We start from the raw sequence: 16,881 nt of genomic DNA, 5'->3' as shown, positions 1-16,881 counted from the left end.
CTCCAAGTGTCATTTTTTATGAGAGCATCTAGTAGCTTCTTCAAAGGTGGAAGCTTCATTAACAGTAGAAAAATTGAATTCACAATCATGAGAATTGTTACCTAAACTTGAAGTAACATCTCCTCATTTCCTTTATTTTGTTTAGAAGACAAGAGGTCCTCGCTCTACAGCCCAGTATAGTGTAGATGTGTAGATATAATGTAAGTATGTAAACAAACTTAAATGTTGGCTCAATTAACAAATTAAAAAAAAATAGTATAAAGTTAAAATTAATATGAGTGGACTTACTGTAAACATTTAAATGTTGGCCCAATTAAAAATAAAAATTTAAAAGTAATATAAACCGTCGGAATGAGTGCAAACATTTAAATGTTGGCTCAATAAATAATAAAAAGTTAAAAATAATGAAAGCCATTTTGTTATATTTTAATTTCATTTTTATTAATAAAATTAAGCAATTTTTAGATAAAAGAAAATCATAATATATATATATAGCATGTTAAAAAATATAACATGTAAGTAGTAGCTATAAATTAAGATCCATTTTACCTTATAAATTAACATAATGATTACATAACCATATTTAGTATTTAATTCATAAGCACATAGAAACATAATACTTATAATATGCTTACAATATGACAATATTTTTAACCATATTCACCCTCACTTTACCATGGATAGTATTAACTTGTGAATAGACTTTGTTACAATACCATGGTTTATCAATACCATATGCCAAAAAACCATAACTTATTTTGCAATCAAAATAATATGTTACAATAATATGACAAGATTCTTAACCATGGATACTCACCCCCATTTTACCGTGCATATAATTAACTTGTAAATAAGCTTTGTTACAATACCATGACTTATCAATACCATATCCCAAAAAACCATAACTTATTTCATAAACAAAATATTTTAATTTAATTTAATTTTATAACATTTTTTTAATTAAATTTAAAAGCAAAAAATATATAATTGATTTTGGGATATATCTAAACCCTTTATCCTCACTACTACTAAAAATATTTCCGTAAAAAATAAATCAAGTTTTTAATAAAATTAAAAATGAAAAATTTTATATATAAGGATGTGAAATTTATATAATTTAAATAATATTATTAAGAACTAGCATAGATCCACACTTTGTCCTCATGATGAACCACACTTTGTGGTTCGAAACTCAACAGAAATATTTGCAATGTGATTTACCAGAAGGATTTCTCGATGAACATTATGAATCACAAAAGTTTGCATTCTGAAAGCATAGATCCATCTTAACTAATGATCTAAACGAGAGGATTTTCTAGATGAACATTATGAATCGCAGAAGTTTGAATTATAAAAGCATAGATCCATCTTAACTAATGATGTAAGCAATGAGAGCAAGCAAAGACTAACGATAATTGAGGAAAGATAGGGAAATAGTTTTTCCTTATTGTATTTACTTTGACATGTTTGATCCAAAATATAGGTTTCATATTTTACAACTAATTGAGTTCTTTTTTGTATACTTTCTTAAACACAATACAATGGGATCAAATTTAAGAGGGAGGGAAGAAGGATGGGGAGAGGGTAGGAGATAGTGACAGTGTTAGAGAGGGGAGGGGAGGGGGTGGGGATGAGGCAGGGGCAGGAGGGAGATATGGAGCTGAAGGGGAAGAGAGAGGTAGGAAAGAACAAAGGCATAAAGAGATAGAGGTGGAGAGAGAGATTGAGTGAGTGAAAAGGGAGAGATGGAGAGAGGAGAGGAGAGAAGAGGAGAGGAAAGAGATAGGGCGGGAAGGGGAAGAGAGAGAGAGAGAGAGACAAAGATGGAGGGGAGAGAGAAGGAGAGAGGGAGGGAGATAGTGACAAATTTGTGTTGAATTTCCATGACCTTGGGTCTAGGTTAGAGTCTTAAAATCATTGACGCTACCAAACCAAGAATCTCAACCATAAACTACTTTACACAACGGAAATATAAACAGTGAATCATATCTGCACAATATACACAGTTTTAAACAAAATTGTACAATAATGTACAATCACCAATCCTCTTATGCATGTATCTTGTAAAAGCACTAATTCAGCAGCTTGATACCATTTATCCATTGAAGTGGCAAGATCATGCCAAACTGCATTCTCAAAATATGTTCCATGGTTAGATACCAATTGTTTCGAGACACCAAATCGAGCAATGGCAGGATGAAAAAAGAAGCAAGTATTGCAAAAATCTATGGTTACAAGATACAATGAAAAACTTCGTTGCACAACTTTTATGTCATATCTAGCCTTGTCGGCCCTTCGCTCCTATACTGATCACTGGTGGTGCCTTAGTCCATCAAGGCCACTACACATAATGAAAAAAGAAGCAAGTAGTGCAATAATCTATGGTTACAATATACAATGACAAACTTTGTTGCACAACTTCTATGTCGTATCTAGCCTTGTCAGCCCTTCACTCTTGTATTGATCACTGGTGGTGCCTTAGTCCATCAAGGCCACTACACATAGAGACTTCAGGAGGGTTGCCTCCTATCACTGCTGCAAGTCACATCTGCTACAATGAACACAGGCTCATCAACTGCTCCCTGGGTTGGCCAATTCCCGAGCTCTAGTCTACCATGCTGGCAACAACTTTAGTCCATCAAAGTGTTGCACTTTTCCACAGCCATTCACCCAACCTTGAACTGCTCTTCATTCTTCAAGATAGCTTGTATAGGGCTATTTTTGGTAGCCAACACACTGCCCTCCAACCAACTCTTTGACACCCAATCTCAACACTACCGGATCTGCACCTAGGAAGATATTACACCACCTGAGAATGTCATCCAATTGGCATCAATAGGCTACACTATTATCTGATCCAAACTAGTCACTTCTTTACCCAATACACCTTCAAACTTTGCTCCAATTCTGCTTGCATATTGTTGTTTTGTTGTCTCTAGTTAGGGCAAGTGCATGTTGCAACAACCCTTCAAAATTCACCCTAACAGCGTCCTTTTGGTTGCGGCCTAGGAAAGGTGAAATGGCCTCCTTGTGGGTTGTTGTTCTGGTCAAATGGCAACCCTTAACACCCCAACGCTAGCATATTTTGGAGAGGCTAGGCCTGCGGCCTACCTCAATTTCTGCAGCACCCTAATAGCGCTCCAAAACAGTCACTTCTCACCTCTATTCTCCCCCCAAACATATCCGCAAACACCCCCACAAATCTCAGCCTTTCTGCCCTACAAGAACAGCACCAAAATTCACACCCAATTAGCCCTAAAACTTCCACATTGTACCTATAGACACCTGAAATCTTCCACGCTACTCCTAGGGAATCTCCATGTTGTCTTTTTCTTCTCTTGCTTCACCAAAAAGTTCAGAGGTTACTTAGAGATGTATTGCACACACATGGATGCTCTAAATGACCTCAATATGCCTTGTGTTTATACACATACAATGGCTCAGTGTCTCACTTGAAGTGACACTTATCAAGTCAGCCTACTTGACAACTAAATTAATTATGTCAACTTCCATAATTCATCTCTCTAATGACAACTCGGATTCGGACGATTTTCGATGCGTTGGAATCTTATTTCTGAGCACTATCATCCTCATCCATCACATGTCGTGAATCCATCATGGTTCTACCCCAAAAACCTTATGGGTGCCAAAACCCCACACTTGGGTTCGAAGCCCACAAGCTACCCTTGTGGCACTTTGTCTTCCAAACCCTAAACCCTAGGGCTCGGATTACCTCTCAAGCTACACAATTCAACGAGTTGAAGGGTAGAGAGAGAAAGAGAGAGTGATGGGAGGGGGTGATACAAAGGGAGGTAGGAGAGAAAGGGAGAGATATATGGAGTTGTAGGAGGGGAGAGCGAGAGGGAAGAAGAAATAAATAGAGGGAGAAAGTTGGAGAGAGAGAGGGAGGGAGTGACAAGGGAGAGATGGAGAGAGAGTGAGGCAAAGAGGAGTGGCAGGGAAGAGATAGAGAATGAGAGAGCGAGAGAGGGAGGGAGATAAGGGGAAGAGAGAGAGAAAGAGGGAGAGGGAGGGAGAGAAGAGGAAGAGAGGGAGAGCAAGAGAAAGAGATAGATAAATATGGAGAGAGTATGTGTATGTTTTGGGGGTGATCTAAAAAGACAAAGAAGGAGAGATAGAGATATATAGATATATAGTTGGAGGGGGGGTGGGAAGAAGAGAGAGAGAGTGTGTGTGTTTGGCGAGGTGAGATAAAGAGATAAAGAAGAAATAGTGATGGATCTAAATATAGATGGTGGGGGGAGAGGGAAAACCAAAGATATAAATAGGAGGGATAGGTGAAGAAAGAGAGAGGGGGGAGAGGGAGTGGGGAAGAGAGAGAGATTGGGGAGATAGAGAAGGAGAGAGGGAGGGAGATAGACACAGAGATGAAGGGGGAGAGGGGGAATAAAAAGAGACACAGATATAAATATAGATATTATATAGTATTATATAACCAGCGTAGAGGAGCGAGGATGAGTACTGCAGGCGTCCGTAAGGGTTTTGGTTAACCCTAGGTTTTTACTGCAGTCTGTTACCATTACTGCTCCGCGTGCCCGTAGCCGACAGTTAGCAGCCACCTTTCCCGTTCCCGGCCCATCCGTCGTTATCAGGATGTCTTCTTCAGCTGGTATATTGGGAGATTCAATGGAAATGGAGGAGGTGGATTATACCGAGGACCCGCATCCTGATCGTGTCATTTTTGGGTGTCCTGTTTTCTCATCTTCGGAAGCCGGCCCTAGCCTCCCGTCGGATCCTTTTCCGCCAAATACATCACCGGTGGTTGCCTTGCCGGAGCACTGTTCAGCTCCTCTTTCCGCTGGGAATACCTCCCTGGGTTCCCCTGCTCTGGACATTCCCCCTCTGTCACCTGGGACCCTTCATATACTATCTGCAATCTCGCCTCCGTCGCCTACTTTCGACCCGAATCTGCCCATTACATCCTTCTTCGCCGTGACATCTGCAGGTCCTCTTCCTTCGGTGGCCCCAAACCCTTCTGTTCCTCTCCATTCACCTTCAGGTTGTTTTGAGACTCCGACAGTCAAGGTTAGGTCTGCTAAATCCATCCCTCTGGACGGCTCCCCGGACCCATTGGCGGACCACCCATCTGCACCTCGTTCGGGGAAGAGAAAAACTAAGTGCGTGAAATCGACCTCAAAGGATATCTCGATCCGTTTTGGTGAGACCTCTGCAATCGGGGAAGCAGCTATCATGGCAAGCACTATACTTGTCGGACATGTTCGTGGAAGGGCGTATTCGGCTACTCGTCTCACTCAATGGGTCAAGGAAATCTGGGGGGGCGTTCTTAAAGAATTACCTGAGGTTCAAGTTTTACCTAGGGGTTGGTTTGCTCTTCATTTTGCAAAAGAGAACTACACAGACTTGGTGCTCGCCAGATACTGGCACATTGAGATGGCGCCGGTCCTATTAAAGAGATGGAGTCCTCTCTTTGACCCTGAGAGAGAACAAATTGGGGCCGGTCCATTATGGGTACACTTGCCAGGGCTCCCTCTACAGTACTGGTGTGAGGAGGTATTCATTCGCATAGGGAATGCCCTGGGGACTTATCTTGACCATGATCGCACTTTCGTGGAATCAAGGAACAGAACCCTTGCTCGTATTCTGGTACACTTGGACACCCGCGAGGGTTTGGAGGAGAAGATTACCTTGCATTGGGGGAAATACACCAGGATACAGATTCTGGATTACGAAGGAGTTCCATTTCGATGTCGACGATGCCACAAGGTGGGGCATATATTCAAGGACTGCCCCCTCAACAAGAAATCAGAGGATACTCCTATATCATCCACTGCTCCCTCCAGGGTTGTCTTGCCGACTACCCAGCGTGCTCCTGCGCCGAGACCTACTCACTCGGCCAACATTTCTCAAAAGGCAGCGGACGAGGCTCGCAGGAATCTCTCGCCGCTGGTCACCAGATCTCGGGCAGCTGCTGAAGCCGCCATAGCTTCGGGGAACATAACAACAGTGTTGACAAACTATCCAAGGCGGCCACGTCACTTCCCTGAGGAGAGTGGTTGATCCAGGAGCAACGTGGGTCAAATGCATACCAATACTACCATCGACCTTACATAGACCCACATTACTACAGGGCGGATAGCCCTTGAACTGAATATTCTGACATTTTTTGAAATTTTGTACAGCTTTATGTATATATTGGACAAAAAATATTTACATGGCCCTGCGTGGCAAATATGTACATAAAATAGAAGGACTGAATGAACATCCTGCGTGATGTTTCTGGTATTTAGGCTGTTATTTTTTGATCTTCTACCGAGCCCTCAGAGGCTGACAGACACATAGTATATGCATCGTGCATCTACAATATGTAATTTTTCAAGTTTAATGAAAAATTACGATTTTTCTAGTGGAAAAAAATATAACCAGCGTAGATCCATCTTAACCCCGGATCTATCAAGCACCGAGAGGGATCAAATCTCTCAAGGTGCAAATCTTTCTTCGAGTTTTGAACACAAAAAAGAGGCTTGCACCTCAAGAGTTTTGATCATTTTCGACGCTTCATAGATATGGGGTTAAGATGAATCATCATTTTTCCCTACGATTATCAAATCATCAACATACAGAACTAGATATACAAATGATCTTTTTACTTTCTTAACAAAAATAGTTGCATCATCTAGGTCAAAAAGCTTATAATTCAATTTGTGAAGATTTTCAATTAACTTTTCATACCATGCACAGGATGCTTGTTTCAAACCATACAAAGATTTCACCAATTTACATACATTTTGTTCTTTTCCATTGGCAGAAAAACCCTTTGGCTTAAACATAGAGGCATCCTCCTTCAAATCTCCATTTAAAAAAATTGTTTTTACATCCATATGATGTATTTTCCATCCCTTTTGAGTCACAAGAGAAAACGAGATTCTAATCATGCCCCATTTAGTTGTAGGAGCAAATGTTCATGTATAATCAATACATTTTTGTGCATACCCCTTTGCTACAAGTCTTTCCTTGTACCCATCAAGTGAATCATTTGTCTTATACTTAATTTTATAAACCCATTTACAACCAATAGGTTTGATACCAACAAGAGGATCCACCAAACTCCAAGTGTCATTTTTTATGAGAGCATCTAGCAACTTCTTCAATGGCAAAAGGTTCATTAACAGCAGAAAAAGTGAATTCACAATCATGAGAATTATTACCTGAACTTGAAGTAACATCTCCCCATTTCCTTTATTTTGTTTAGAAGAATTCCATGTATCAAAATCATCATACTTCCTTGGAAATGTCATGATGTGAATTGATCTTCATAGTGATTCTTGTGGTGGTTGCTCATCTTAAAGAACAAGCTCTTCAAGAGCAATTTATGATCTTGCAAAAATATTACTATCATCCAATTTTTCTTTAGCAGAAACATTATTATCACCCAATGTTAAAGAACAAAAGGCAAATCTACAAACTAATCTAGAATAGGAATCCACCCTTCAAGAAGTGGAACATCATTATTGAATTCATAATAAATAAAAATTGAATTAAATCTATCCAAATGACTGAGTTGTCTATCAATAGTGAAAGCATCTTTAGCAAAATCAAGAAAAATTACATCTTGTGAAAGAATAAATTTCATGTTCTCCTCATCATATAACCTATAAGCTTTGGAAGTAGTAGAATATCCCAAGAAAATACATATTTGTGACTCATGGCACCCAATTTGTTGCATTGATGTTTAGGAATCAATGCATAGCTTATAGAACCAAAAACTCTAAAATGTTGAATAACAAAAAGATGATTATACCACATTTCATAAAGAGACTTCTTATTGATGACAGAAAGAGAATGATTGCAAATATAAGCTGCACAAAGGACTACTCCCAAAAATATCAACTTAACATTCTTACAAAACATCATTGATCTCACCATATTTAGCAAAGTTTTGTTCATACTACTTCTCCCTAGAACATCAACTTAACATTCTTACAAAACATCATTGATCTCACCATATTTAGCAAAGTTTTGTTCATATGTTCTACAACACCATTTTGTTGCGAGTTATAAGAAATTGTAGTTTGATGTTTGATGCCATTGTCATGCAAATACTTTTCAAAATCATAAGATGTGTATTCACCATCACTATAAGATCATAGAGTGCCAATGTTAAGTTGAATTTCATTTTTAATCGATAAATAAAATAACAATTATATATATATATAGTAAAAGTTTCAAAAACTTTTGATTTCTCTTTCAAGAAATAAACCCAACACATCCTTGGGTAGTCATCAATAAAAGCCAACATATATTTTTAACTATTGGCAAATAGAACAAATATAGGCCCACATAGATCATAGTGTATGAAACCTAACTTCGTGGAAGCTCTAGAAGTAATGTTATCACATCCTCAAGTAGTCATCAATAAAATTATTGCTATTGGCAGATAAAACAAGGATAGGCCCACATAAATCATAGTGTATGAAACCTAACTTCCTGAAGGCTCTAAAAGTATAGTTATGAAAGGGTTGTTTATCGTGCTTTTCTAAAATACAAGAATCACATGGAGTGACTTTTCTTCAAACAATAGGAAGCCCTTTAATGCCTTCTTGTTTCATAATTCTAATGTTATAGTAATTTACATGACCAAAACAAGCATGCCACAACAAACTAGAAGACAAAATATCACTTTGTTGAATTAAATGAACAAAATTGAATATAGAACATGAAGTGCCTTGGAGTTTCAAGAGTTTGTCTTGTTTTACACCAACCATAACAATTATATTATTAAAGGCTCTATGGATTTCAACTTTACCATCAAATATATGTATAGAATGTCTTTGCTACGAGCATGCCACAATACACTAAAAAACAAAATATCACTTCATTAAATTAAATTAACAGAATTGAATGTACAACATGAAGTGCCTTGGAGTTTCAAGAGTTTGTATATTATCAAAGGCTCTATGGTTTTCAACTATACTATTAAATATGTGTATAGAATGCCTTTGTTGCCGGATATGTATGAAAAACATTAAAAAAAATTGAAATACATGTATGTAAAAAACAATTTGTAAAATTTAATCAGCAAATCTTGATATTTTCAACCAAATAGATCTAATTTATGAAAGCTTTAAGTGATTTATCAGTGAAATAAACTACTCCACCAATATTATCACTAAAAATTAAAAATAAATAAATAAATAAAAATCTTCTTAAAATTGCATGACAAGTGGCCTCAATATCTAATATCAAGTATCTCGCAAATCAAATAAAATAGTGCTAAAGACATCATTTACATTGAAGTTACAATGTGCACACTATATAAAATAGTGTTAAAGACACTATAAAAATATTGTTAAAAACATCATTTACACTGAAATTACAATGTGCAACAATATAGTGTGCAAACACAATGTTTTTCCTTTGTCAAGAGGTGGTTGTTTCTCATTGTCTTGTTTTTCTTCTCACTGATCTTTTCCTAATGAGTGAGACAATTAATGCCAATATGACCAAGTTTACCCCATCCATAACATTTAACAATTTGTTTTATGATTTCAACATCTATAACATTTAACAATTTGTTTTATGATTTCCAACTCAATGTCTTGTTTTTTCTTTTCACTGATCTTAATTTTTTCCCATGAGTGAGACAATTAATAATCTTTTCCCAATAAAAGAGACAATTAAAACCAATATGACCAAGTTTACCACATCTATAACATTTAACAATTTGTTTTATAATTTCCAACTTTGAATAAAAGTCATAAAATTGGTTATTGTTTCTCATAACCATGTTTTTTCTTCTCACTAATCTTTTCCCAAGGAATAAGACAATTAGGGCCAATATGACCACAAGTTTACAACATCTATAACATTAAATAATTTGTTTATAATTTGTTTTTTCCCAAGGAATGAGACAATTAGTGCCAATACAACTAAGTTTACACCATCTATAACATTTAATAGTTTGTTTTATGATTTCCAGCTCTGAATGGAGTCAAAAAGTTCACCATCTATAACCTTTAATAGTTTGTTTTATGATTTCCAGCTCTGAATGGAGTCAAAAAGTTCTTTTAACTTTTTTAATGCTTCAAATGTCATGGTGTTAGAAAGTATATTGCAACTTACGTCTTCTATTATTGAAGCAGAAATCAATACATGTGTTTTTATCTTTACTCCAAACTGCATCTTCAAACTATTTTGGTAATTCTCCTTTCCACTAAGAACAACTCCTACTATGGAGATCAATGAATTCATATTGGCAGAAATAAACTTAGCAGAAAATAATCATTTTCACCGCTTCTTAGAAAGTCCTGTATTTTATTTTCTGTAACCATTCTTGGTAATTATCATAACCATTCTTGGTAATTATCCTTTTCACCGAAAACAACACCAACACCTACTATGGAGATCAATGAATTCATATTGGCAGAAATAAATTTAGCAGCAAATAATAATTTTCACCACTTCTTACAAAGTCCGGTTGATGGGACCGGCCCTTTAACTTGCGGATTAACCTAGTTTAACCAATGATTAATTCAAGGTTTGGGTCAAACACACATAATTAGCCCTAAGCAGTTGATTAACATAGATATTTATTCGTTGGCATTGATTGTGTAGTTATTACTCATACGCTGACATCTGTACTCGCCTCGATTTTCTCCTTCCCGCTCTTTGGTTATGCTATAACCCTCGTTTGCACTTCACTTGGGCATTTTGGCTTCTCTCTATCGCGGTGAGGGTTTGTGTTCTTTTGTTGGCCTGCTTGCGACTATGTCGAACTCTGCAGTAGTGCTCTGTCTGCACCTGGCTATGGGTTCCTCTACCTGGTGGCGAGGTAACTCCGCCCACACTTGTTGTTTCGTTACCTGGTTGCCTGGGCACTGTGTTGGAGGCTTCGTCGACTTCGTGAGAGGGTTTACTTCGTTCCTCTGTTGGCTCTTTAACCTTCTTCGTGGTTACTGCTCTTTCCACCATTCCCTTATCTCACTCTATTTCAGTTCTCTGGTTAAGCTCCCGGTTATTGGTTCTCTGGTTGATGTATGAATGTTTTGCTATCCTGGCAGGTCTCAGTCACAGTGGACTTCCTCGGCTTCGCTTGGTCCTAGCAAGGTAAGCTTACTTCTGGTCTTCTCTGCTTTTCTTCGACACTAAGGTAATCACTCCTTTGTGTGCATGGTTTTCACTTGTGACTATGACTCAGTTGGGGTTTCATTCCTCCAGCATTGTGACTCCTCAGGTAAGCTAGCTTTTCCTTCTCTGCTCGTCAATTTTCACATTCAGTTTTCTTGGCATACAAATGACTGATATGGTTCCGTTGGTTTTCTGTGGCAGGTTGGGGTTTGCTCCAGACTCGGTCTCTGAAACGGTTGCAACCCAATGATTCTGGTAGGGTCGTTCTCTGCTACTGTTACTTAGTTTGTAGCCTTCTTTTCTCTGTTGTGACACTGGGAAAGTCCCAGTGCTCCTCCATTTATTAGTCTTCTGCGGGCTCTGGTTATATGTAATTTATTCTGCTTACACTCTTGTAACCGACTAGGCTTCAACCCTAGCTTCGGGGTTTGATTTTCTTCCGCAGACGAGGGTCGTCTTGCCTTACTCTGTTATTGTCTAGCACTTTACACTGTTCTTTATGTATGCCAGCATTATGTTTATAAGGAAGGAAGAAACAAGAAGATTTCGTGTAAATGGGTTACCTCTGTTATAATTGCATTCTACAGTAGTTGTATCCGCGGTTTGTTGAGAACTATCTCGTAGCTGTTGCTTGCTCTCGTGTGTATGGAAATTTTGTTGTTGTCGGAACTCCGTGTTAGGAATCTTCTGTTATTGCTTCATTGTTCGAACTCAGGAACTGTATCTCTGTTTGTTAGGAAGGATCTATAGAAACACACAGTGTTGTTTAATTGACACAGATAGTAATTAGAGGGGAAAAGAAATAAATATAATAGAAAGATTGTTTGCAGATGGATTCAGATACTCAGGTGTTTGAAAATTATTTTCTTCTTTTTGTATTCCTGTTCTCGTGCATTGAACCCTTTCAAAATGTGTTACATTCACTTTTGTATTGTTTTCGAGACAGTTCTCCCAACTGCTCGCAGTTACATCTGCAGTTACACGGTTGATAACTATTTCGGGTTTTCTTGCCCTGTGGAATATATATTATCTTCTTTTTGTTTTTTTTCTAAATGAAAGACAGTTGTAAAATAAATAAAAGAAAACAAACAGTGTGGCTGTAACCACCTTCATCTAACTGTGTTGTTCCTAATTACAACTTAACTAATAACTAAATAATAAAAAAAACAAGTTTCTAAATACTGTGTTGATCAGTAAATGGAACCAAATGATAATGAACCTGTTCTCCTTGACTGAGACCAAACACCCGGTCATGGTACCCTCAGCTAGATGCTCCTGCATCAGGCTCCCGGGGTAAGAAAAATTCATGACTCCGGTCCATGAGCTTCTCGACTGAATAGCCTGCCTGTTGTATTTGTCTGGCGTCAAGCCATGAACTGTCCTCAATGGGACGGTTCTTCCACTTGACCAGATACTGTAGGTATTCCTTCTACCGAGTTCGCCTGGCCACCTGAGTGTCAAGGATCCTCTCAATCTCAAGGGGTTGAGCTGAAGGCATTTGTCTCATCCAAGTCTCACTCCCTTCCTGTGTGTCCTGTGTAGGCCATGTTGTACTGTCTTCCTCAGGACTGGCAGTATATGGAAACAAGTCTGCCACATTGAAGATGGGCGATATGCCTATCCCTGGAGGTAGTTGTAATTCATAAGCATTCGCTGAAAATTTACGCAGAATTTTACAAGGGCCAATCTTCTTATATTTCAATTTGTTGTATTCACCCCTAGGAAAACGTTCTCTGCGCAAATGTGCGAGGACTTCATCCCCCACATTAAACTGTACCTCTCGCCGTTTCAGATCTGCCCACTGCTTTTATTTTTTATTGTTGTCCTGCAACTTCATCTTTACCTGCTTGTGTAGGTCATTCATTGCTTTGGTGAAATCTTCCCCATCAGCACTCTGTCTTTCATGTTGTCCTAGATCTCATAACTCATGCACTCCGCGAGGAGGCATGCCATATAAGATTTGAAAAGGACTGTGCCTCGTGTTGTGATTAGGTGAGTCGTTGTAAGCGAACTCCGCTTGGGCATGTACATGATCCCACATCCGTGAATTTTCCCTGATCAAACTTCGTAGCAGGTTCCCCAAGCTCATGTTTACCACTTTTGTTTCACCGTGTCGGTCTACGGGTGATAAGTAGAGCTGAAACTTAATTGTGTGTACATCTTTTTCCACAAGGTGCACTAGAAGTGCCCTGTAAATTTCACGTCCCTATCGCAGATAATGGACTTAGGCAAGCTGTGTAGCCTGACGATCTCTGTGAAAAATAAGTGGGCCACGTGAGTGGCATCGCTGGTTTTTTTACAAGGGATGAAATGTGCCATTTTTGAGAACCGGTCTACTACTACCATCACAGAATCATAACCCCGCTGTGTCCTTGGTAGACCCAAGACAAAGTCCAAACTGACTGAGTCCCACGGTCTACTCGGAATAGGCAATGGTGTGTAGAGTCCCATATTCTGACTGTGTCCTTTCGCCAACTGACACACTTTACATCTAGTTACAAATCTTTGCACATCCCTTCGCATTCTTGGCCAATAATAAAAATGGTTGAGCTAATCTAAGGTCTTATCAATGCCGAAATGTCCAGCTAGACCTCCGTTGTGCTTCTCCTTGATGATGTTCTCCCTCATCGAACAGTCGGGAATGCATAGTTGTCCCCCTTTAAACAACAGCTTCTCCTGTAAATTATAGTCCAGCCACAGACTATTGTTCCTTAACAAAGGATTTTGGCAAGCTTCATAAGCCTCCTTGAAATCCGCATCTATCTGATACAAGTCTGTCAAATGTTCGAACCCCAACACTTGTATCGTGCTCTCCTGTAAGAGCAAAGCTCTTCTGCTCAATGCATCTGCTACCTTGTTGGCCTGTCCACTGATGTGCTTCAAGACAAACGTGAAACTTTGCAAATACTCAACCCACTTTGCATGCTTGTGGTTCAGTTTATGCTGCTGCATCACATATTGTAATGCAGAATTATCAGAAAACAAAACAAATTCATTCCCCAGTAAATAGTGTCTCCAATGCTTCAATGCTTGGACGACAGCATAGAATTCCTTATCATAAGATGACTACTTCTGCCTTCTTTCGTTAAGTTTTTCGTTGAAGTAAGCAACAGGTTTGTCTTCATGGGTCAGTATGACCCCAACAGCTGTACCACTAGCATCACAGCGAACCTGGAAAATCTTGTTAAAATCTAGCAATCTCAGAATTAGCCTTTCTGTAATCTTCTTCTTCAGTCGCTGAAAGCTTTTCTCTGCTACCTCGGTCCAACGGAAAGGCTGACTTGCCTTTTTTTATAGTATCCAACATAGGTGCACAGATCTCACTGAAATTCCTTATAAATTTGCGATAAAAACTTGCCAACACATGAAAACTACGTACCTCAAACAGAGTTTTTGGGGATGGCCAGTTAATGGTTGCTGCAATTTTCTCTGGGTCCATCTTCAGCTCATTCTCTGCAATCACAAAACCGAAATACATTAATTTTTTCTGAAGAAAAGAACATTTTTTCAGATTTATCAGCAACTTGTTTTACTGCAATTTCTCTAGCACACTTCGAACATGTCGAAAATGTTCTTCTCTAGTTTTACTAAAAATCAGTATATCATCAAAATATACATTACGAACTTCTCGATGAATTCTTTCAACATCTCATTCATCAAACGCATAAAAGTACTAAGGGCATTACTCAACCCAAATGGCATTACCAGCCATTCATACAGTCCTTCATTGGTCTTGAAGGCTGTCTTCCACTCATCCCCTTCCTTGATTCGAATCTGATGATAACCACTCTTTAGATCAATTTTCGAGAAATATGTTGCCCCGCTCAAACAGTACATCATGTCGTCCATCCGTGGTAACAGAAACCTGAACCTGATGGTGATCTTGTTGATAGCTCTTGAATCTGTGCACATACGCCATTCTCCTCCTTTCTTAGGAGCTAAAACTGTTGAAACTGCACAGGGACTTAAACTTTCCTTTATCAACCCCTTATCCAGCAGTTCATGTACCTGTTTTCTAATCTCCTCATTGTCTTTAGGACTCATTCAGTACGCTGCCTTATTCGACAAACTAGCTCCAGGTATAAAGTCAATGTGATGATTGATACTTCTCTTCTGAGGCAATTTATCTGGTAAATCGTCCACTACAATATCATTGAATTCATGCATAATTTTCTAAATTTCTGCAGGTAAATCAGAGATTTCTGTGTGCAACAGCACTATTTTTTCCCTTCTCACAACAGCATGGTTCACTTCACTATCTTCAATCTGCTTCAAAAAATGTTTTTCACCCATTAGTAACACTTTCGTCCCTCTTGTTTCTGCTACTTCCTCCTCCTTGATGGGCACAAATGTGTGCTTAATCCCATCTTTGACAAACTTGTAACAGTTTGTCTTCCCATCATGCACTACCTTCCAGTGATACTACCATGGCCTTCATAGCAGTATATGACATACATCCATTGGCATAATATCACAAATAACCTTATCTTATACCTGTCAATATGGAACTCAACTTCACACTGTTCGTCAAACAACAACTGATGGCCTTTCTGCAACCACAATACCTTGTAGGGAGTGGGATGCTTCAGCGACTTCAAACCCAACTTCTCTACCATTTTTGTGACAACCCGATTATCCGTGCTCCCACTGTCGATAATCAACTTGCAACATTTTCCATGCGACTTACAAACTGTCCGGAAAATGCCTTCCTTTGAGTTTGTTCAATTGTCTCATTTGCTGATTTCAACAGTACTTTATTCAGAACTAAGGCTTCCCCTGTTTCCGGCACATTTTCTGCTCCCTGGGGTGGTGCCTCTGCTTCCTCTAGTTGTGCAACATATGCTCCTCTTTGACCAGCTTGTTCTGCTTCAGGACACTCAAAAGACCTGTGCCCCCACTTGTAGCACCTATAGCACTAATAGGCAGCTCCTCTGCCTCGGCCATTTCCCCTGCCTCTCTAATATGGCCTTTCTCCTCTAGTGTTGTCTCCTTTTTCTGTTGTCCCTGAAGTCTTGGAACTGCTGCCCTCTTCACTATTGTTGGCAGTTCGTCCTCTGCCATAGGATTTTCCTCTTCCTTTGTCGGTTCCCCGTCCTCTCCTAGCATTCTTTTTTCTGGTGATCTTCTCCTCTGCCTTCATGGCACTCTGGTAGGCTTCCTCTATATTTTTTGGGGAAAGAATGCTTATCTCATCCAATATTTCCAATCTCAGACCATTTACATACCTTGCTATTTTTTCCGAGGTATCCTCCGTGTAACCAACTCTTAAATTTACCTAGTAGAATTCTTCAGTATATTCTCACTGTCATCCCTAAGTCTTGGAACTGCTGCCCTCTTCACTATTGTTGGCAGTTCGTCCTCTGCCATAGGATTTTCCTCTTCCTTTGTCGATTCCCCGTCCTCTCCTAGCATTCTTTTTTCTGGTGATCTTCTCCTCTGCCTTCATGGCACTCTGGTAGGCTTCCTCTATATTTTTTGGGGAAAGAATGCTTATCTCATCCAATATTTCTAATCTCAGACCATTTACATACCTTGCTATTTTTTCCGAGGTATCCTCCGTGTAATCAACTCTTAAATTTCCCTAGTAGAATTCTTCAGTATATTCTCACTGTCATCCCTTTTTGCCTCAATTTCTGCACTTGCCGATGCAGAGCAATCTGGTAATCTTTGGGCAAAAATCTGCCTTTCATCTTGGCCATTTCTTTATTGGCAACTTGTTCATCCTTCTTTCCGCTTGGACACTGTCCCACCACAAGGCTGCGTGTCCTTTCAGCT

This window comes from Pinus tabuliformis, chromosome 1_2 (assembly GCF_031772625.1).
Source record: "Pinus tabuliformis cultivar Carrire ecotype Pingquan chromosome 1_2, CPIR1, whole genome shotgun sequence".
Taxonomy (NCBI): Eukaryota; Viridiplantae; Streptophyta; class Pinopsida; order Pinales; family Pinaceae; genus Pinus; species Pinus tabuliformis.
This window is presented reverse-complemented; position numbering follows the sequence as displayed.